Source organism: Prionailurus bengalensis, chromosome B4, assembly GCF_016509475.1.
Source record: "Prionailurus bengalensis isolate Pbe53 chromosome B4, Fcat_Pben_1.1_paternal_pri, whole genome shotgun sequence".
NCBI classification, from domain to species: Eukaryota; Metazoa; Chordata; class Mammalia; order Carnivora; family Felidae; genus Prionailurus; species Prionailurus bengalensis.
The window spans coordinates 54,701,253-54,724,965 of NC_057358.1; positions in this window are offsets into that span (position 1 = coordinate 54,701,253).

Consider the following 23,713-nt stretch of genomic DNA (forward strand, 5'->3'; position numbering starts at 1 on the left):
AAGAATATCCAATGGAAAAAAAGTCTCTTTAACAAATGGTGCTGGGAGAACTGGACAGCAACATGCAGAATGGAACTAGACCACTTTTTTACACCATTCACAAAAATAAACTCAAAATGGATAAAGGACCTGAATGTGAGACAGGAAACCATCAAAACCCTAGAGGAGAAAGCAGGAAAACACCTCTCTGACCTCAGCCACAGCAATTTCTTACTTGACACATCCCCAAAGGCAAGGGAATTAAAGGCAAAAATGAACTATTTGGACTTCATGAAGATAAAAAGCTTCTGCACAGCAAAGGAAACAACCAACAAAACTAAAAGGCAACCAACGGAATGGAAAAAGATATTTGCAAATGACATATCAGACAAAGGGCTAGTATCCAAAATCTATAAAGAGCTCACAAAACTCCGCACCCTAAAAACAAATAATCCAGTGAAGAAATGGGAAGAAAACATGAATAGACACTTCTCTAAAGAAGACATCTGGATAGCCAACGGGCACATGAAAAGATGCTCAACATCGCTTCTCATCAGGTAAATGCAAATCAAAACCACACTCAGATATCACCTCACGCCAGTCAGAGTGGCCAAAATGAACAAATCAGGAGACTATAGATGCTGGCGAGGATATGGAGAAACGGGAACCCTCTTGCACTGTTGGTGGGAATGCAAACTGGTGCAGCCACTCTGGGAAACAGTGTGGAGTTTCCTCAAAAAATTAAAAATAGACCTACCCTATGACCCAGCAGTAGCACTGCTAGGAATTTACCCAAGGGATACAGGAGTGCTGATGCATGGGGGCACTTGTACCCCAATGTTTATAGCAGCACTCTCAACAATAGCCAAATTATGGAAAGAGGCTAAATGTCCATCAACTGATGAATGGATAAAGAAATAGTGGTTTATATACACAATGGAGTACTACGTGGCAATGAGAAAGAATGAAATATGGCCCTTTGTAGTAACATGGATGGCACCGGAGAGTAGGATGCTAAGTGAAATAAGCCATACAGAGAAAGACAGATACCATATGGTTTCACTCTTATGTGGACCCTGAGAAACTTAACAGAAACCCATGGGGGAGGGGAAGGAAAAAAAAAAGAGGTTAGAGTGGGAGAGAGCCAAAGCATAAGAGCCTCTAAAAACTGAGAACAAACTGAGGGTTGATGGGGGGTGGGAGGGAGGGGAGGGTAGGTGATGGGTATTGAGGAGGGCACCTTTTGGGATGAGCACTGGGTGTTTTATGGAAACAAATTTGACAATAAATTTCATATATTAAATAAATAAATAAATAAATAAATAAAGATAAATATAGTTGTGAATTTAAAAAAAAAAGATGAGATTTCAACTAAGCTTAAATGAATACAAAGGCAAATTAGAAATTAGAAATTCAGGAACCACACTGATTCTTCATACAAAAGAACTCAAACCAAATAAACATTTTTGTTTCGATAAATCATTACCACCACCACCATTACTCCCAAATCATCATCACTCAGTTACACGTAGAGCAAGACAGTAGTGGCAAATACAGAATTCCCCTCTCTAGGAACTTACAAGGAAGGCCATTTCATAAATATCTCCCCAAATGCCAAAATAAATAAAAGACATATCAACTATGAACAAGAACAGGTACTCCTCAATCATAAATGAACAGTCAAGACTAAGGCATAGTAAGATTCCAGATGGTTTCCTAATTGATGGAAGGTAACAACACTTCATTTTCTGTGTTGGCAAGAGTAGTGAGTATTGAGGGGAGGAGCCAAGATGGCGGAAAAGCATGGAATTTTTTCATGTGTCTTGTGTCCATGAAATACAGCCAGACCAACACTAAACCATCCTACAAACCTAGAAAACTGATTGGAGGATTAACACAACAATCTGCACAACCAACCACAGATTTCAGCAGGTACGCGGCATGGAGAGGGGAATTTGGGGAGCAAGAAGGAGCAGGAAAGGAAGGTGCTTTTGTGGGCAGAGAGAGGACAGAGACTGGGAGTGGGGGGGAGAATATGGGAAAAGCAGTGCTCCCCAAAAACAGCTGGAGAGAAAGTGGAAAATTAGAAACAGTCACAGGGACTAAACTAAAAAGGGAGAAAGGAAAAAGGAGAGGGTTAAAATTCCATTAAGACTATAAACAAGGGGAGCACAAAAGCTACAAGTCCACAGCTCGATACCTGGCAGTGCTCTGGTGGGAAGGGCGAATCCCCAGGAGCAGAGTGGGGTCCAGGAGGTTCTCAGGCCACATGGGGCAAAGTGGTTCCACTGTTGGAAGGACATTTGGTAGAGACTGCTGAAGTCACCTGGTCCCAGCAGACCCCAGAAGGCGGCCACATTCGCTGGTGCTGTAACAAGGTCATTAAGGGTGAAACCTGGTGCCAGATGTGTGTTGTGATTTCCCATAATCCCTGAAACGCTGCTGGTACACTATCTTGCAAACTTTTCTGGGGCGGGCTGGCACCTGGCTGCAATCTTGGGGCACCAGCAACAGCAGGGTCCAGCAAGTGTTCCTGGGAGCAGCCAACATTCGGCCACTGCTCATTCAGCCAATGCTCGGTGAGACCCTCCCCCAGAGGAGCAGAAGGGGTCAAAGCTGCAGTCCTTCAGAAGTAAGGGGCCAGGGAAAACAGCTGCACCTGAGACAAAACTCGGGAGAGAGGTACTGCCTGGGGCCTGGTCACGGACAGTGAAAAAGCGGGGAGTCGACAAAAGCTGAAGACAGAGGACGGGTGCATGATGCTGATCCAGGAAAAGAGAGTTCCAAAACTAGAGGCTGGGTAGCTGGGTGGTGCCATTTTCACCGCTCTTGCACATGCACATACACACCTACGAGCACTGCAACACCCCACCCCAGTAGGCTAACAGTGCCATCTAGTGGAGACCAGAGCTGTTACACTGAGCCCTGCCCAACTGGGCCAACTTCACTCTTCAAGAACACAAGTCTCACAGCCTGCTTAGTTTATGGACTATAAAGTGCTACATAGTCTGACTTCTAGGGCAAAACGAAGTAATTTCAGTCCTACTTCAATCTATTAGCAGGTCCATCTGTTCAATTATCTTTCTTATTTTTTTTCTTCCTTTTTTCACTTCTTTTCTTTTTCTTGAATACACAAATGAAAAAATAATTTTTTCAATTTTTATTGAAAATATTTTTCTTTAATTTTATTACTATATTTTTTAATTTTGTGTAAATTTTTCTCACGTTCTATTTTACTTCCATCATTTCATTTTAGTCTACCTCAGTGTATTCTTTTCAAATTTTCAAACTATTTCCTTTTTTTCTTCTTTTTCTTTTTTTCTCTTTTTCCTTTCTTTTCTTTTTCTTGAATGCAGAAAGAGAAAAGCTTCATTTTTACTTTCAATGTCTACTAAAAATATTTTTATTTAATTTTCTTGCTACATTTTTGGATTTTATGTATATTTTTTCAAATTCTATTTTTCTTTCATTGTTTTATTTAGTGTACTACAGTGTATTCACTTTTTCAAATTTTCAAGGGATTTCCTTTCTTTTGTCTCTTTCTATTTTTCGTTACTTTTTTTCTCTTGAATACAGAAAATGAAAAAAATTCATTTTTATTTTTAATTTTTATCAAAGATATTTTAATTTTTTTCCTACTATATTCTTTACTTTTGTGTATATTTTTTTCAAATTCTATTTTACTCCCATCATCTCATTTGGGATGTGTATTCATTTTTTCAAAATCTCAAACTATTTGCTTTTTTCTTTATTTTTTCTCCCCCCTTTTTTTTTGTAATCTGTCAAACCACTTTCAACACCCAGACCAAAACACACCTAAGATCTAGCATCATTCATTCGATTTGTGTGTGTGTGTGATTTTAATTTTTTAATTTTAATTGTTGTTAATTTTAATGCTTATACCTCATTAATTCCTTTTATCCCTTCAAAATGGCAAAACTAAGGAATTCACCCCAAAAAAAGAGCACGAAGAAACGACAGCCAGGGATGTAACCAACACAGATACAAGCAAGATGTCTGAACCAGAATTTAGAATCACAATAATAAGAATACTAGCTGGAGTCGAAAATAGATTCGAATCCCTCTCTGCAGAGATAAAAGAAGTAAAAAATAGCCAGCATGAAATTAAAAATGCTATAACTGAGCTGCAATCACGGATGGATGCCACAGCAGCAAGGATGGATGAGGCAGAACAGAGAATCAGTGATAGAGAGGATAAACTTATAGAGACTAACGAAGCAGAAAAAAAAAAGAGGAAGATTAAGGCAAAAGAGCATGATTTAAGAATTAGAGAAATCAGTGACTCATCAAAAAGGAACAACATCAGAATCATAGGGGGCCCAGAAGAGGAAGAGAGAAATAGGGGTAGAAGGATTATGTGAGCAAATCATAACAGAAAAATTTCCTAACCTGGGGAAAGGCACAGACATCAAAATCCAGGAAGCACAGAGGACCCTCATTAGGTAAACAAAAACTGACCATCAACAAGGCATATCATAATCAAATTCACAAAATACTCAGGCAAGGAAAGAATCACGAAAGCAGAAAGGGAAAAAACTCCTTATCCTACAAGGGAAGACAGATCAGGTTTGCAGCAGACTTACCCACAGAAACTTGGCAGGTCAGAAAGGAGTGGCTGGATATATTCAATGTTCTGAATCAGAAAAATATACAGCTAAGAATTCTTTATCCAGCAAGGCTGTCATTCAAAATAGAAGGAGAGATAAAAAATTTTCCAGACAAACAAAAATTAAAGGAGTTTGTGACCCCAAAGCAGCCCGACAAGAAATTTTAAGGGGGACACTCTGAGGGGAGAAAAGATGAATAAATGAATGAATCAATGAATAAATGAATGAATAAATAAATAAATACCAAAAGCAACAAAGACTAGAATGGACCAGAGAACACCACCAGAAACTCCAACTCTACAAGCATAATAATGGCAATAAATTCATATCTTTCAGTACTCATTCTAAACTTCAATGGACTCAATCCTCCAATCAAAAGACATAGGGTAAGAGAATGTATAAGAAAGCAAGATCCATCTATATACTGCTTACAAGAGACCCACTTTAGACCTAAAAACATCTACAGATTGAAAGTAAGGGGATGGATCATGCTAATGGTCAACAAAGAAACCCATAGTAGCCATACTTATATCAGACAATCTAGAATTAAATAAAGACTGTATCAAGAGATGAAGAAGGGCATTATATCATAATCAAGGGGTCTATCCACCAAGAAGACCTAACAATGCAAAACATTTATGCGCCAAATGTCAGAGCACCCAAAGATATAAATCAATTAATCACAAACATAAAGAAACTCATTGATAGTAATACCATAATAGTAGGAGACTTCAACACCCCACTCACAGCAATGGACAGGTAATCTAAACAAAAAATCAACAAGGAAACAATGACTTTGAATGACACATTGGACCAGATGGACTAAACAGATATATTCAGAACATTTCAGCCTAAAGCAGAGGAATATACATTCTTCTCCAGTGCACATGGAACGTTCTCCAGAGTAGACCACATACTGGGACACAAATCAGCTCTAGGTAACTACAAAAAGATTGAGATCATACCGTGCATATTTTCAGACCACAACGCTATGAAACTCAAAATCAACCACAAGAAAAATTTGGAAAGGCAACAAATACTTGGAGACTGAAGAATAGCCTACTAAAGAATGAATGGGCTAACCAGCAGTTAAAGAGGAAATTAAAAAGTATATGGAAGTCAATGAAAATGATAACACTGCAACCCAAAACCTCTAGGACGCAGCAAAGGCGATCATAAGAGGAAAGTATACAGCAATCCAGGCCTTCCTAAAGAAGGAAGAAAGATCTCAGATACACAACCTAACATTACGCCTTAAAGAGCTGGAAAAAGAACAGTAAATAAAACCCAAAACTAGAACACAGGAAATAATAAAGATTAGAGCAGAAATTAATGCTATCAAAACAAGCAAATAAACAAACAAAAAACAGTAGAACAGATCAATGAAACCAGAAGCTGGTTCTTTGAAAGAATTAACAAAATTGATAAACCACTAGCCAGTTTGATCAAAAAGAAAAAGGAAAGGACCAAATAAATAAAATCAAGAATGAGAGAGGAGAGATCACAATCAACACAGCAGAAATAAAAAATAATAATAAGAGAATACTATGACCAATTATATGCCAATAAAATGGGCAATCTGGAAGAAATGGGCAAATTCCTAGAAATATATACACTACCAAAACTGAAACAAGAAGAAATAGAAAATTTGAATAGGCCCATAATCAGTAAGTAAATCGATTTAGTAATCAAAAATCTGCCAAAAAACGAAGATCCAGGGACAGATGGCTTTCCAGGAATTCTACCAAACATTTAAAAAAGAGTTAACACCTCTTCTCTTGAAGGTGTTCCAAAAACTAGAAATGGAAGGAAACTTCCAAACTCTTTCTATGAAGCCAGCATGACCTTGATTCCAAAACCAGAGACCCCACTAAAAAGGAGAGCTACAGACCAATTTCCCTGATGAACATGGATGCAAAAATCCTCAACAACATAGTAGCCAGCCGGATCCAACAATACATTAAAAAAATTACACTCCTGAGAAACTTAACAGAAACCCATGGGGGAGGAGAAGGAAAAAAAAAAAGAGGTTAGAGTGGGAGAGAGCCAAAGTAGAAGAGACTCTTAAAAACTGAGAACATGGGGCGCCTGGGTGGCGCAGTCGGTTAGGCGTCCGACTTCAGCCAGGTCATGATCTCGCGGTCCGTGAGTTCGAGCCCCGCATCGGGCTCTGGGCTGATGGCTCAGAGCCTGGAGCCTGTTTCCGATTCTGTGTCTCCCTCTCTCTCTGCCCCTCCCCCATTCATGCTCTGTCGCTCTCTGTCCCAAAAATAAATAAATGTTGGGAAAAAAAATTAAAAAAAAAAAAAAAAAACTGAGAACAAACTGAGGGTTGATGGGGGGTGGGAGGGTGGGGAGGGTGGGTGATGGGTATTGAGGAGGGCACCTTTGGGGATGAGCACTGGGTGTTGTATGGAAACCAATTTGACAGTAAATTTCATATATTGAAAAAAAAAATGAACAAGGTCTCCAAGGGAAAAAAAAAAAATTACTCACCACGACCAAGTGGGATTTATACCTGTGATGCAGGGCTGTTTCAATATCTACAAAACAATTAGCGTGATTCATCACATCAATAAAAGAAAGGACAAGAACCTTATGATCCTCTCAATAGATGCAGAGAAAGCATTTGACAAAATACAGCATCCTTTCTTGATAAAAACCCCCAAGAAAGTAGGGATAGAAGGAGCATACCTCGAGATCATAACAGCCATATATGAACAACCCAATGCTAATATCATCCTCAATGGGGAAAAACTGAGAGCTTCCCCCCTAAGGTCAGGAACAAGACAGGGATGTCCACTCTCATCACTGTTATTCAACACCTTATTGGAAGTCTTAGCCTCTGCAATCAGACAACACAAATAAATAAAAGGCATCCAAATTGGCTAGGAGGAGGTCAACTTTCACTATTCATAGATGACCTGATACTGTATATGGAAAACCCAAAAGATTCCACCAAAAACCTGCTAGAATTGACTTATGAATTCAGCAAAGTTGCAGGATATAAAATCAATGCACAGAAATAGGTTGCATTCCTATACACCAACAATGAAGCAACAGAAAGAGAAATCAAGGAATTGATCCCATTTATAATTGCACCAAAAAACATAAAATCCTTAGGAATAAATCTAACCAAAGAGGTGTAAATGTATACACTGAAAAGTATAGAAAGCTTATGAAAGAAATTGAAGAAGACACAAAAAAATGGTAAAAGATTCCATGCTCCTGGACAGGAAGAACAAATATTGTTACAATGTCAATAATACTCAAAGCAATCTACATATTCAATGCAATTCCTATCAAAATAACACCAGCATTCTTCACACAGCTAGAACAAATAATCCTAAAATTTGTATGGAACCAGGAAAGACCCTGAATATCCAAAGTGATCTTGAAAAATAAAACCAAAGCAGGAGGCATCACAATCCCAGACTTCAAGCTATACTACAAAGCTGTAATCATCAAGACACTATGGTACTGGTACAAGAACAGACACTCAGATCAGTGGAACAGAATAGAGAACCCAGAAATGGACCCACAAACGTATGGCCAACTAAACTTTGACAAAGCAAGAAAGAATATCCAATGGAATAAAGACAGTCTCTTCAGCATGTGGTGCTGGGAAAACTGGACAGTGACATGCAGAAGAATGAATCTGAACCACTTTCTTACACCATACACAAAAATAAACTCAAAATGGAAGAAAGACCTCAAAGTAAGACAGGAAGCTATCAAAATCCTCGAGGAGAAAGCAGGCAAAAACATCTATGATCTTGCCTGCAGCAACTTCTAACTCAACACATCTCCGGATACAAGGGAAACAAAACCAAAAATGAACTACTGGGACCTCATCAAAATAAAAAGCTTCTGCAAAGTGAAGGAAACAATTGACAAAACTAAAAGGCAACCGACAGAATGGGAGAAGATATTTGCAAATGACATATCAGATAAAGGGTTAGTATCCAAAATCTATAAAGAACTTATCGAACTCAATACCCAAAAAAACAATCTAGTGAAGAAATGGGTAAAGGACATGAATAGACACTTCTCCAAAGAAGACATCCAGATGGCCAACCGACACATGAAAAAATGCTCAACATCACTCATCATCAGGGAAATACAAGTCAAAACCACAATGAGATACCACCTGACACCTGTCAGAATGGCTAACCTTAACAACTCAGGCAACAACAGATGTTGACGAGGATGCAGAGAAAGAGGATCTCTTTTGCATTGTTGGTGGGAATGCAAGCTGGTGCAGCCACTCTGGAAAACAGTATGGAGGTTCCTCAAAAAACTAAAAATAGAACTACCCTACAACCCAGCAATTGCACTACTAGGCATTTATCCAAGGGATATAGGTGTGCTGTTTCGAAGGGACACATGCACCCCCATGTTTATAGCAGCACCATCAACAATAGCCAAAGTATGGAAAGAGCCAAATGTCCACCGATGGATGAATGGATAAAGAAGATGTGGTGTGTGTGTGTGTGTGTGTGTGTGTGTGTGTGTGTATATATATATATATATATGCATATATATATATACACACGTATGCATATATATATACGCATATATATATACACACTATATATATATATACACAGACACACACACACACACATACACAATGGAGTATTATTCGGCAATCAAAACGAATGAAATCTTGCCATTTGCAACTACATGGATACAACTGGATGGTATTATGCTAAGTGAAATTATTCCATCAGAGAAAGACAAAAATCATATGACTTCATTCATATGAGGACTTTGAGAGACAAGACAGATGAATATAAGGAGAGGGAAACAACAATAATATAAAAACAGGGAGGGGGACAAAACATAAGAGACTCATAAAGAACAAACTGAGTGTTACAGGAGGGGTTGTGAGAGGGGGGTGGGCTAAATGGGTAAGGGGCACTAAGGAATCTACTCCTGAATCATTGATGCATTTATATGCTAACTAATCTGGATATAAATTTTAAAACATAAAAATAATTTAAAAATAATTAAATGAAAAATTTTTAAAAATTTAAATATTAAAAAAAAAGAGTAGTGAGTATCTTCTGTGCAGTTAGTCAACCTGAATAGGTTTCATGGAAGAGCAGAAAACTGCCCCATCTTGGAATTATGTATAACCGTTTTGCAGTAAGACATCAGTTTAAGTATCTCTTCAGCTATATATGATCTAATAAATAGATCCTCTTTTAGGCCTTCCTTCCATGTCCCTCACCAAAAAGACCAAACATTATTCACCACATCTTGAAACAGTAAATCCAGTTTGACCAACTAGACAGATCTAGTTAAATATTTGCTACATATATTTATATGGATCTATATATTAAGATATAATAATGACAAAACAACAACTATTGCAGTAGTAATAAAAGTGTCACTTCCCTCCAAGGGAAAGAGAAGAAAGGTCAGATAAATTCCCTCAAAGGTTGGAAAAAAGACTGAAGTAAAAAAGCTCAGTTTATAACAAAGAAAATTAATATCCAACATTATCTCCCACGACTCTTCTGAGAACAGCATGACAAACGGATTACTTACAAGGCATCTTCCCACATATGATCTCAATTTGTACTATATTCTGTTTGCATGTTACTGGGAAGGAGACTTTGTCTCTCTTTCTAAAATAAAAACCCCTCAAGATAGAACCTGCTTGATTGTCTCTCAATGGAGCTAGAAACGCTAAATCTGCAGGTAAATATTAATAGGTGCAACCAAGACTAGAACTTAAAAGCATGACAGCCCCCAAACTGTATGCTCATTAGACCAAGAAGAAACACAGCCATGCCTTCTAGCTCATCTACCTACCCTACCACCACCAGCCCTAACCCCTCAAATCCCATCCAAGACTGGCAAAAGCTGAATTCCAAGTCAGTGAAAACCTGTCCGGATACAACCTAACATGCTCCAGACCAACTGTATGTAGATCAAATCCATCCACTCTAATATAGACCAAAATCTATGTAGATGTAGACCAACTTGTTTTTGCTTTTTTCCCACAATACATATGGAGTCCCTGCTATCTACAGACACCACACAAGTATCAATGCACCATTATTTGAGTAAACAAGCAGATTGCTAGAGTTTTCCTACAGGCTGTATAGATTCCATATAATCCACTATCATTCTGGGATGTTTGTCAACAAGGCACTTTTTCTTAGTCATTCTGGGATAACTGCAGAGAAGACAGAGGTAAAGGCAATGTTCCTCATTAATTATTTGACATATTTACAGGTTTAGTTTCAGTGAGAATCTACTTTTGGAAATTCTTAACATTTCTATCACACCAAAACAAGATGTTAAACTTGACAAATCAGATATGCCTCAGCTTCTGCTCTTAGAGGTCTTCAGAAACTTGAATGGGCTACCAGGAAGAACCATAATTAGATTTTCAAAATAGGAATCAGAAAGACAGCTGTGAAAATCCAGGAAGGTTATGCAATTATGGATTAGAGAGTGATGTGATACACTGATGTCAACAGTGAAAATCAATTTCTTCTCTATTTCCTATATGATTCTCTACTTTTTAAGCCACTGAGTCCTGTCAACACAGGACACTTAATAAAGTCCTCAGTAGAAAGAAGAATGAAATCCATTTGCCTATCAATCTTATTTTCCAAACTACAACTGTAATACAGGATGGCCTTTGTCTCCGATGAGCACTGATCTGCAAAAAATTTTTTTCGAAGAAGTAATGTTAAACAACTTTGTTTTTTTCCCTCAAATCTTTCCTTTCCTTGTAAGCTGATTCAGGATATCCATCCAGTTATCCTACTCAACACTATGTCCTGTCTCCACTTTTAGTCTTGCAGTTGTGAGGGATCAGAGCCCATGTGAGGGATCAGTTGTGAGAGAAGGAGCCCATGGCTCCTTCTTCCATGTACTTCCTCCCAATATACACCCTCAGTAATACACTGCACACAAGGTGGATGAGGGAAGGCTGACTATCTCTCTGGTCATCTTCTTCATATCTTTAAATGTGTCCTTCACTCCTCCATATAAGTACTTAGCTTTCTCTGTCTCTCTGTCCTCTCTCAACACACTGTGCTTTGTTCATCTCACAGCCCTAGGTGGCTGCTCCACACTGTCACCATCTCCCTTGGAAAGCTAATTTATTTTGTTTTGCTTTGCTTTGCTTTGCTTTGCTGTAGGAAAGACACCAGATCATCTGAGTCATATGAAAGTTGTATCATGCTTCAAAGTCCTGGGGTCTTATCCAAATATAGACCCACATGACTTATATCTCAAGACCCATCTGCCTCACCCCAGCTCAAGCAACATAATCTACAACACAGAATATCTACCACCACTTTTCACAGAACACTCTTTATCCCTCTTCCTCAGTTCTTCCTAATCTCCACACTGCCTTGTGGTTTCTGGGATAATACAAGAAAAAAAAAGACAATGATAAAATAAAATAATATATTCCAAAAATCTTATTTATCCATTTGAAATATACTTGTGAAGGAAATTGGCCTTTCCACAGGATTTTGCTTAAACTAAATTTAAAATGAATCTGCCTTTGGGAAGCAAATAACAGGTATCAAATGATAATAGAGAGAAGTTGCACAAGAACTGCAAAAGAGGGACAACGTAGAAAGAAACATTTGCCACCTATAAACAATAAAACAGGTGTTATGCATGGATAACTGTTGTCTGTGTTTCTGGTGGTGGGGAGGGGAGATGGGGGAGAATAGTTTAAGACTCCAATGGCCTTTGACATTAAAAAGTTGCAAATATGTTTGGAGATAATAGCAAACAGCCTCTCAGAGACCCACAAAGCCAGACCTATTTCAGGCTTCTCCTATGAAACTTTATCAATCAATAAAATATGCCTATCATGTACATAAAGTTGATAGATTCCAAGAGAAATAACAGAGCCATCAAGTTTCAAGGTTATTTAGCACTCATTTATAATATACTTGACACCTCAGAGAGGCCTTCCTAAAGTGTTTTAAAAACCACTAGGTAGACACACCCCAGGGTAACTTGGTAATCTTTTGTCCTATAGCCTGACCTGGCCTGTAATCAATCATCCCCACACTTTTTAAAATTATATAATAAAGGCAGAGAGCTAACTTTAGCAGCAGTAAAAATAGGTATTTAACTCTTAGAGCCTATAGGAAGAAGAACATCAATTCCTCTATGGTGACAGGAGACCACCTTATCAAACTGGATGTGCTAATCTGCCAAGTCAATGTCAATGTCCACCCTAAGGAAATGTGACACAGAGACTCTCAGAATCTCCAGTGAGAAAGTGTGGCAAAACATGAAGGAGCAGCAGAGCGAGATGGAAGAATCTTCATTCAAGGAACATGTCTATGCATATTATGTTCTGGGCCCTCTGGGAAAGACAAAGATGAATAAAGCAAGCTCTGCACCAGGTAAGAAAGGAAAGGCCAGGAAGGAGGGCAGGGAAAACACACAGGAAGGACTCCACAGGAGAAGTGCCAAGCAATAACCTCCCCTAACTTGTATTTTCTTCAACAGAGTTGAGAACCTTTCTGGTCTGGAGAAGGACAGAGTGTAGGCTTCCAAATCACTCCAACACCAGCAAATCTACTTGTCTTTCCCAAACTCACCAGGCCTCTGGTCTGCACACTTCCCCCACCCCCAATCCAAAGTCTATGTCTGGAGTCATGAAATACCCTCTGCTCAAACCCCAGAGCATTTGGACAGCCAACCTGCATTCCAAGCCAGCCTTCTTCTTCCTCTCTGGCTCTGTCTCAGTTTTTTTGCCAACTCTATAAATAGAAGAAATCATTTACCTGTGGGCTGTTTCAGACTCAGAGGAGAAAGACCTGAGAAGAATATTCAAGGCAAACTCATGTACAGGGAGGGAGGTTGGCTAAACACAGTAAAGAGTTGGAATCAAGCTTAGAGGGGGCTCTAAAGGTAGCTGGGCCTTCAGGGAGGCAGGGCCATCAGGAGACAGGACTATTATGAGGCTGAGGTGTCAGGCAGTATGGCAAAGGGGAAGGGTGGGAAACTGTAAAGGAGGTAGATTAGGCAGAATCCTACACTTGGAGGTGGGCAGTGGAAGAATAGAGGGGCCCTCCATGGGTAAGAAAATGGACTGAGTTCCTAAAGAAGACATTGAGATGTGAACTTAGAAGCAAAAAAACTTCCCAGAGCTCTGGGTATGGAGGAGATCCTGGTTTTCAGGAGGAGAATGTGGGAAGCCAGTGAAGCCAACCTATGGTGATTTAGAGGCCAGTCCCAGATCCAGCTAAAGCATCCACTCAGCAGTCCTTTAAATAAGGGTAGAAGCACTCTCCCCACGAGCCACCTCTCTCAGAATCTCCTACTAGGTTTCTCTACCACCACCATCCACTCCCAACCCATCACCCATAATTCCCATCAATCCAGGAGTGAAACTAAAAGGGAACTGGCTTAAGCTTCACCACAAGGGATTTCCTGAAACAGTCATTCAGAGTTAATAGCATATTCTAACTTAATATGCAATGAGCATTGGGCTAAAAGAAGTAAGGGAAAATATATAGTCCCTATATAGAGAGGCTTCCTTCTCTATATATTTAAAACATGGTTTCCAAGACCCTGAAACAGTGACCAAAGAACATTTCCCAGAACATTAATCTTCCAGCAGAGGCAAGACTTCTCAGAGATGGAGAGAAGTCCATCTAAGTCCTATTTAAAGACCGAGAGCTGAATGCCCCTGTCATAGACCCAAGAAGGCACGCATCTCCAGGAAAAAGGGCATGACTGCCTTCTCTTAATAATGTTGAGATGCCTCTAAACCCTAAATTAGGGTCCTTAAAAACTGAAGTGGAGGTGGAGGGAGGGGAGAGAAGGGTAATGGGATGTCCTTAAAGGGACAGAGTCTATACTGAGTACACTAAGGCAGAGCATTGAAAATGGAGCAGAAAGAATTGTTCCAGATGTCAGAAAGAACCTCCAACTGAAGAAAACCAAAAAGTCACATTGACCATGTCCTAACACATCTCCAGGAGTCATGGACCAAAGGCACTATTGAGCACCTCTTATGTTCCAGGTGCTACACTGGGTGGTGGATGAGTGGCCCAGCCAGGATTACAGAGCCAAAATTCCTAGAAGCAAAGGAGATAGGCTTTGCTTGGAAGGATGGCTGTCAGGACAGAACAGTAGGGAAGGAGCACCTGGAGGTTTCATTTGTGTCTGTTCCAAGATTCCGAGGCTGTCTTCCCCTGCTTCAAGGTGGGATTTTCCCAGATGTGCCTCTGCTTGAGGGAAAGAAGAGTGGGTTCAGGGGGAGAGTCAGTCTATTCTTGTATCAGGTCCCAAGAGCAATCCTTCCCTTTTCTTCCTATGCTATTCACTACCTTCTGGATAGAAAGTAGGGGTTGGGGAAATACCAGGGGCCCCAGATAATCAGCAGGTAATGAGAAGAACTTGCCCAGGTGACCTACTTACCTACCTGCCTTAAGCCAGCAGTGGTGATCAGGCAGCCTGGAGGCCCTAGGACCATGCTTTAGACTTGACGCAGAGCCTGGACCCTGCAGGGCTTATAGCCCTGGTCCCACTGAGCCTTGTGAGGCCCCTCAGTGGCCTAGACCACATTGCCCCATATCCTAGCATATTGCTATCCCTCCTTCCTTGGCAGGGCCTTCAACACTCCTGATGGGTGACCTCATGAATTTACACCCACTATAGGGTCTCCCATAGAACCCCCTGCAGGCAGGACTGAGCTCCAGTCCCTCTTCTTTGCCATGCAAGGCTTGGCCAAGTTCATTCCAAGCTGCCCATTGTCCCATCCATACCAAAGCCCCCAACTGAAGAGTGATCCAGGTGGACTTGCTCTGGCTTTCCAATGCAGTGGCACACACATCTCTCAGCTGTGGGCTCCCTCTCAGCCCAAGGGGGTGCCCTTGACTCTCAGCCACTTCTGTCCCGTCCCAGCCCTGCTGAGCTACCCTTTGAGGGAAAGAGAGAGTAGAAAGTGAAGGAAAGTCTCTTGGAAACCTCTCCTCTTCCCCTCTCTCTTCCCACCACCTCCGTTCTCTTCCTGCCCCCTCCCCCAAACAAGGAGCCTCCAGAAGGAAAGGAGGAAGAACTCTTTCTTAGGGGAAATTGCTAGGTTTTTACAAATTGCTTACCCTGCTCTTCTTTCCTCCCCATCGGACATGACCCCACAAAACCTGTCCCCTTGGTGTGGTAAAGCCCCTGGACAGTGGGCAGGGGTGGCAGAGGACAGGAGTAGCCACTGCCTTCACCCCCGCTCCTCCCTGTACCTTCCCCCTGGCCTGCCTTTCCAGGGATTAGTTAACCTTTCCTTGATGGTCCTTCCTCTCCCCCTTCCACTGCTACTACTGTCTACTTCCTCTCCCTGAGGAGTTAGTGGTTTTATTTTTTTTAAGGGGGAGGGAGGAGGAGAAGGAGGGAAATGAAAGATCCTTTCCCAGAGACTACAAAATGTGAGACTGGAGAAGGGGCAGAAGCAGGAAAGGCAACTGTAGGCAACCCATAAAGTGGGTTGTTTGGGGACAGGACCTAAATATCATTCTACTAAAATAACTATCAGGGCAAAACACGTCAAGGGGAGCAAAACAAGGAGCCACTAGGGCCAGAGACAGGACAAGAGATAGATTGTAGGGTACAGGATAAACTGAGGTTATCTAGGGATGATAGGTGCTTCCTATAAGTAGAGAGATACAGTCACAGTGTCTCCATCCCACTTGACCCCTAGCTCCAGCCCTGGCCTTTTCTTCCCATGCCCCTCCCACAGGACAGAAGCTGTGGCCCTGCCATGTCATTGTGTTTCTGTGTCCCCTGCATGTTCCCCACCCTTCACTCCCTCCTTTTGTGTGGACCCCATTACAATATTTTAAGTTAAAAAAAGAAGAAGAGAGGAAAAGAAGTGACCAAGACCAGGGTTGGGGGGGTGGGGAGCAGAGTGGAATCAGAGGATACAGAGTTGGGGCCTCCTCCTGGAGGAGGAGACACAATGTGGGGACCTGGAAAGTGGAGTCCATGCAGGTGATTTCACATGAAGTGTCTGAACCTTGAGGGGTGGGAGGAGGGAAGAGGTGAGGAGGCAGGGGTATGAGTCAGAGAAAGGGGAAGAGGTTGGAAGAGACAGAGATAAGAGAAGCAAGGAAGAGAGATGGAAGGAAGGACAAGAGAAGGAACAGGGATGGAGAGGCAGCAAAACGAGACAGATGGGAGGAGATGTGTGAGAGAAACTAAAAGGCATGCAGAATGAAACTCACAAAGATGTGATGGGAAGAGACACCCTCAGAGACTGAGGGAGGGAAGCAGGGAGGGAGACAGCCAGAAGGAAGAGCTGAGGGCAGACTCAGTCCTGGAAAATCAGAGACAAAAAAGTATTGGCAGTCAGAGAGACAGGCCCACAGACAAACAGATCTGACTCACAGAGATGAAGGTAAAGGAGGCAAAGTAGGAAGGAAGAAGACAGGGATGTGGTGAGGAGTGGGAAGGGAGGAAGACAAAGAGAGAGAAGAAGGTAAGTGTGGAGCAGGAGGAGGGAGCCAGGCCAGGGAGGGGTACGTATATTTGCTTTATGACCCTCTTCCATCTCACCTGCTCCCTGCTGAGCTGGTCCCCTCTCAGGTGCTGCTGGGTAGAGGATGTGCCCAGAAACCTGACAGGGTGAAGTTGCTGCCATTGCTGCCCCAGGCTCTCTTCCAGTGCCAAACTGGGGATCCCAGAAACCCCTACATGGATATGAAAACTGCCTTCCCTACCCTTGCCCCCAAAATGCTACAAACAAAAGACTCCTGAGCCCAGTGCTAAATCTTTCACAGTTAATGCAGCCCATCACAACCAGTGCAAGGGAGAATGGGGGCCAAGGAGAAGAGAAACAAAGGCAGGCAGGCAGGCAGGCAGGCAAGGGAGGCTGACAGGCTCTGGAGAAAGTGCTGCAGGGACACACTGGTTAGGGATCACGTGGGGAAGAAGGAGAAGAGGGTAAGGACCAGGACTGTGTCTGCATTGAGAGGTAAATAAGCACCATGCAAAATATAAGCAAAATAAGATATTAGAGACTGTCCATTCATGGGGGTAAACAATGTAGACACCTTCTGAGCAGTCTCCATCAATGCCTTCAAGCAGCTCTGAACTAAAAGACCCCACAAATCTATATATGCAACCTACAAAAGGAGAAACTGAGGCAAATAACAGAAACCTTCAGACATGTGTACATGCTTGAATCTGGGTTTCAAGGGACCAGTGAAGAAGCAACTAGGCAAAAGTATAAAGACCTAACACTGGTCCCTGTCTTTTTCCCCAGGCTTTCCTGGGGCTCTGCAAAGACTAGCTTCCCCAGCTCTTCTCAGGGCCAGCGGAGACCCTAAGAACATTAACTCAAGCAATCTAAAGGGAAATTATTCTTCCCACCCCCATCTCTGCCTGCCACATGTGAAGGTCCCAGAGGCCAGATGTCTGGTAATAGCCAGAGGTGAAAGAGTCTCTTTAGCAGTAGGAGGGAGAGTGGAGAGGGAACCTTCCAGAAAAGTCCTCAGAGAAATCTAGGAAGCAAAACCCACCAGGTCCATCCCACCCCTATGGACATTTAAAAGTTTAATAAAGTTCAGGATGTCCAGGGCTTCCATGTAATTAAAGCCAGGAACTGGGTAATTACATTTATTCTCCAAGTTCTACCCTTTACTCTTCCCCACCTCCATGGACACACATCGTTTATGAAACACACAGACCAGATCCTGTACTTCAGAAACTGCCTCTACTAGAGATGGGGTTAATTTTAGCAAAAGAAATTTAGAATGCACTTTGTAGGATTTCCATAGAGCAGAGTTGGTAATGCTAGAACCAGAGAAATATACACACATCATTTATGAAACACATAGGACCAGACCCTGTCTTCAGAAACCATCCCTACCAGAGACGGGGTTAATTTTAGCAAAAGAAATTTAGAATACACTTGGAAAGGATTTCCATAGAGCAGAGTTGGTAGTGCTAGAACCAGAGAAATACACACACACACACACACACACACACACACACACACACACACCAAACAGGATAAAGAAAGCTCCCTGTTGGGGCTCCTGGGTGTCTCAGTTGGTTGGACGTCTGACTTTGGTTCAGGTCATGATCTTGTGGTTCATGAGGTCGAACCCCATGTCGGGCTCTATGCTGACGGCTCAGAGCCTGGAGCCTGCTTTGGATTCTGTGTCTCCCTCCCTCTCTCTCTGCCCCTCTCCTGCCCATGCTCTGTCTCTCAAAAATAAATAATTGTTAAAAAATTAAAAAAAAAAAAGAAAGCTCTCTCTTGACTGCTATTTCTTTCCCCGTGGGATTGGCCTCCACATAATGTGTCCTACATCAGGCAACAAAACATAGTCTCTCTGAACTTTAGGAAATTAATTCTCCTCTAAGCCTAAGCTCCAGGAGGGAGATGATTGCTTCTTCCTCCAGGCAACACAAACATTCTTAAGAATTACACAGCCTATATGAGAGCCCCAAATGCAGAAGCCTAGTTTGCTGTCCTATCCCCCAAGGCCTACCTCTGCTGTTGGATTTCAACCTCTCTGCACCTCTCAGTGTCCATTCTCTGGACTCACTCTGTAAATTCAGCCCACGGGGATGAAAAGCATCCCAAGGGAGGAGAAGACTGGGCCCTTATCTGGGATGTGAGAAGAGAGACACCTAAGACAAGAAACCTGAGGGGTGGGGGGAAGCCCATAGTCTAATAGAGTGTATACAGAACCTTCCAGTGCCTAGGGACCTATGGAGGAGGATGCAAACAGAGATTGAGAATACAAAGCAAGATCAGAAGGAAGGAAATGCCAGGTTTAGAAGCTGGGGTTGCAATGTGCTTGGGAGACAGAAGACTGATGTGTGCAGCAGTTATAGAGAGCATCAGCTGAGAAGATGACAAAGATGAGGAGGAGGAAGGTTGAAAGTGCCTAGTACATTTATTTTTTGCTGTTGTTTAAATTCAAGTTAATTAATATACAGTATAGTCTTGGCTTCAGGATAAAGGATTCATCAGCGATTCATCACTTATATATGATACTCAGTGTCATCCCCAAAAGTGCCCCCTTAATGCTCATCGCCCTACCACATCACCCCCCAGTTTGTTTTCTGTATTTAAAAGTCTCTTCTAGTTTTCCTCCCTCTCTGTTTGTATCTTATTTTTTCCTTCTCTTCCTCTATGTTTATCTGTTGTGCCTCTCAAATTCTACACGAGTGAAATCATATGCTGTCTTTCTCTGACTGACTTATTACATTTAGCATAATTCCTTCCATGTAGTTCCATGCATAGAGTTGCAAATGGCAAGATTTCATTCTTTCATCACCGAGTAGTATTCCAGTATGTATGATGTATGTATGTATGTATGTATGTATGCATGTGTGTGTGTATATGTGGTGTGTGTGTGTGTGTGTGTGTATATATATATATATCTTCCTTATCCATTCATCAGTTGGTGGACATTACGGATGTTACCTAATTTGGCTATTGTCAATAGTGCTGCAATAAACAGTGGGGTGCATGTGCCCCCGAATCAGCATTTTTGTATCCTTTGGATAAAAGGATATCCTTTGGACACAGGCCAAACTGGAACTCCGAGCGGGCAGAAGAGCCCCCATGGAAGCGGCAGGGGCAAAGCCCAGGAACCACACCTGAAATCCAGCAGGAGAAGGGTCAGTGGGAGAGAGCACCCCAGCAGAAGTACACTGAGGACCAGGACTCACACTGGGAGGTGAATACAGCTTCAGGCAGCACCTGAGAGTGGGAAAGGAGGACCTGCAAGGAGAGGCCAAGCAAGGTGTAGACAGACCAGAAGATGGTGACACAGAAGAACCAGGTTACAGAATCTAGGACACCAGGGAGTGAGAGGTAGTGATGGCCTGGGCTCAGAAAAATTCAGTCCAGGAGGAAGTATGAAAAGTCTGAGCAAGGGAGAGAACCTGCAGAGGGAATGTGGAACTGAGGCAAATTGAGGAACCCATGGATAGAGGCAGTGCTCAGAGAGGGGGAGCAGGAGTCAGCCTCAAAGAGTGCAGATAAGGGGGGTGAGGTGGAATTGGGAAGGATTGAAGGAGGTGGCGCACACACACACACACACACACACACACACACACACTCTTACAAGGTGAAAGGAGTAGTTGTCTGCTTATTGGATTCCAGGTCCCAGTGAGGGATTGAGGCTGCCCTGCCCCTCCCAACTTTATCAAGTGGGATCACTGGAAATTCTGGAAGGGCACTCAAGGTCCCCCTCTGCCAGGTATCTATGAGTCTGGAGAATTCTGTGAGAAGAGGAGTGAGGTGAGACAGGAGGCTCACAGAAGGTCTTTGCAGGGTGTGCAGAACAGAAAGACTGATAGCTTTGCCTCTGCATCCTGGGTAAGAACTGCCCAGCAGCTCTTTGAACCCCTCAGAGAGGTCACCTTGGTTCAACTAGTCAAGGGAAGACATGTGGCAGGTCTTCAAATATGGGAAGGGGAACAGAAAATATGCGTGTTCCCCTTTTGTCTCTTCATGGCACCTGTAACTCTTCTTGTACGTAGGAAGCTATCAATAAAGTTATTTGCTCATTGTTCAGCGGGTCCCCCAAAATAAGTGCCTAAGTCAGTAGATATCAATCCCTTTCAATAATCAATCGCACACCCACCCCCACTCACTCACCCCCAGCAAGTCAGTATCGGCAGCCAGGACAATTTCCTGCCAAACCTTCCAAGCACCCTAGTGATCATGGGACCTGAGCTCAAATTCCAGTCATTCCAACACCTCCTCCTCCATCACTTACCTGGTGTCCCTCCCTCCACCTCTCCCCCTTACCCATCCAGTGCAACTTGGCCCCCTGGATGTCTCCTTCAAGACAGTCACTAATGAGCACTGAGCACTAGAAGGGGAGGGTTAAGGGCAGTGTAGTGGGTGGGAGGAGATTCCAGAGCTAGCAGATAAGGAGTCTCATCAGCATCTGTCAAATGTGACATCTCCCTCCAGCATCCCTGTCTCTTGCCTCCTGGCTCCTGCCAACCCATCTCCCTGCTGAGGCTGAGGGACTGAGCTCAGGTGCAAATTCATGGAACCCTACACACATAATCTCTGGTCTGCTCCAGACCCATTTTCTCCAGGAATGTCACTACCCCTGCCATCTTTCCTTGAAAACTCCCGAAGACCCTGAGAGCTGAGGTTTTAGATGGATCCTAAGGAGGACAGAAGTTGCTCTCACTGCTCAATATCTTGATCTCAGTCCCTTGTCTCCATAGCACATCCCCAAAAGCAGAACTTAAACCTCAGACAATGGCAAAAAGAGATCTCAGGAAGACTTTTCCAGCCTTAAGGAGGTCATGAGTGCCTCCAGAAACCAGGAGATATGGGGAAAAGATGTGATTAGACTGCCAAACATCTCTTCTCCTCTTGTAGGCAATTTGTACTAGAGGGTAAGGGGTGCTGTACTTCCCCTGGGAACTTGAGGGGAACATTCTCAGCAGCGACCTGCAAAGGGCTCAGAGGCCACAAGAGGGCAGCAGAGAATAGCTCCTCTTGTAGAGCCAACCAGGACCCAGAGTGCTGAGATAAGGCTGGACTGCCCAGACTGGGGGAGTCTTTGGCTCCAGCAGGAACCCATGAATTTCCCAATTCTGGAACCCCTGTACAGCCTTTGCCAATGGCATTCCTCATTTTCTTTGACCCCTGAAATGCCATCACCCACTGCAGCCCCCTTCCCTTTTCTGGTCCCAGAACTGGGGCTGCTAGCCCAGAAGGGCTGTGTGGTTTTTCATACAGCAGGGGACATCCCAGCATGGAGGTGACACTTCACAGGATCCCAGCTGATACCTAGAGCCAGAAATGCAACCACATTTTCTTGCTTCTCATTCCAGGGGTCTTCCCATCTGTTCTGACTGTTGCACCTAAAGAAAAGCACACTTCATAGGCCCCAGTGGGAAGCCTGCTCAAAAACCGTGGTTTAAAAAACCCATCAAAGCTGCACCCTTCCCCATGTGATACATGTTCACATACATGACGGTGCACACAGGACTGTTAACCACAGAGCACAGACACGTACACCACAAACACCATGCACTGCACACCGTCACCCTCAGCACTTACACCCCTCTGCCCTTCAGGGTCCCACAGCCCCTGCCCCTCTCCCCCTACTTCCTGAGCTAGAAGAGCAATGTCTCTTCATTCATCATTTGCTCTTTGTCCTGTTTTCCCAGAGGCTCCTCAAAGCTGCAGACAGGGAAACACTTTCCAATTCTAAAATTCTAACTTTGTCCCTGTTTGACACAGCAAAGCTTGGAGTAACAGGGGAAACAGAGGGGAAACCAGTGGTTTCTGAACTCCGTTATCTGAATCTGCCCTGTTGATCATGGCCCACCTGCCCAGGAAACGTCTGACCCATCCACGAACCACTAGACTTATCCCCACATCCTCTCAGCGTCCCTACACTCTGGATCCATGTTCCTTACAAAGAGACCACTTCCATAATTTGGGGGCAGGGTGCTGGGCTCCATTTCACAAACTCAACCTGGTCTTATAGACACAAAGACTCAGTAGAACTTCCCAGCATAAGGGGTCTGAAAAACCTCTGCTTGTGTGAAATTCACTAGGAATGTAGGAATGGCCTTACCAGAGGCCTCCAAGAGACAAAGACATGTTTTGGGCCTGTCTGGCTAGTACTGACAGAGACAAAAGTTTTCACTGTGATTGTAGTCATCCCAGCCTCAGGAGGTGGCACACAAAGACTTCTGGGGACTCTAAGGCCTCGGGCAGAATGGGTGGAGCCTAGAGTTAGGAACTGCAGCCTGGTTAGATCTTTCCCAAATCCTGATGGGGGTGGAGTTGGGGGACACAGTAGGCCTGAACCCTCCACTGTCTGGCCCTCCCTGTTCAGAGCAGGACATCCAAGCTCTTCCAACACAAGCCCTGACTGAAGGCCTTAGGACCAAGTCTCTACCCAGCCTCAGACCCAGGACCCAGATGGCATCCCCCTGTGCCTGGCAGGGCAGAGACACCCATTGCTCAAGCCACTCAACCCCCACACCCCAAGCACAGACAGCCTTTCTATTCTGTCCTCCCAACTCACCCCACCCCATAACACAGCCTGAATCCTGCTACAAATGTGCACAAATCAAAGACATCTTCAGCTATGAGTCTTCAG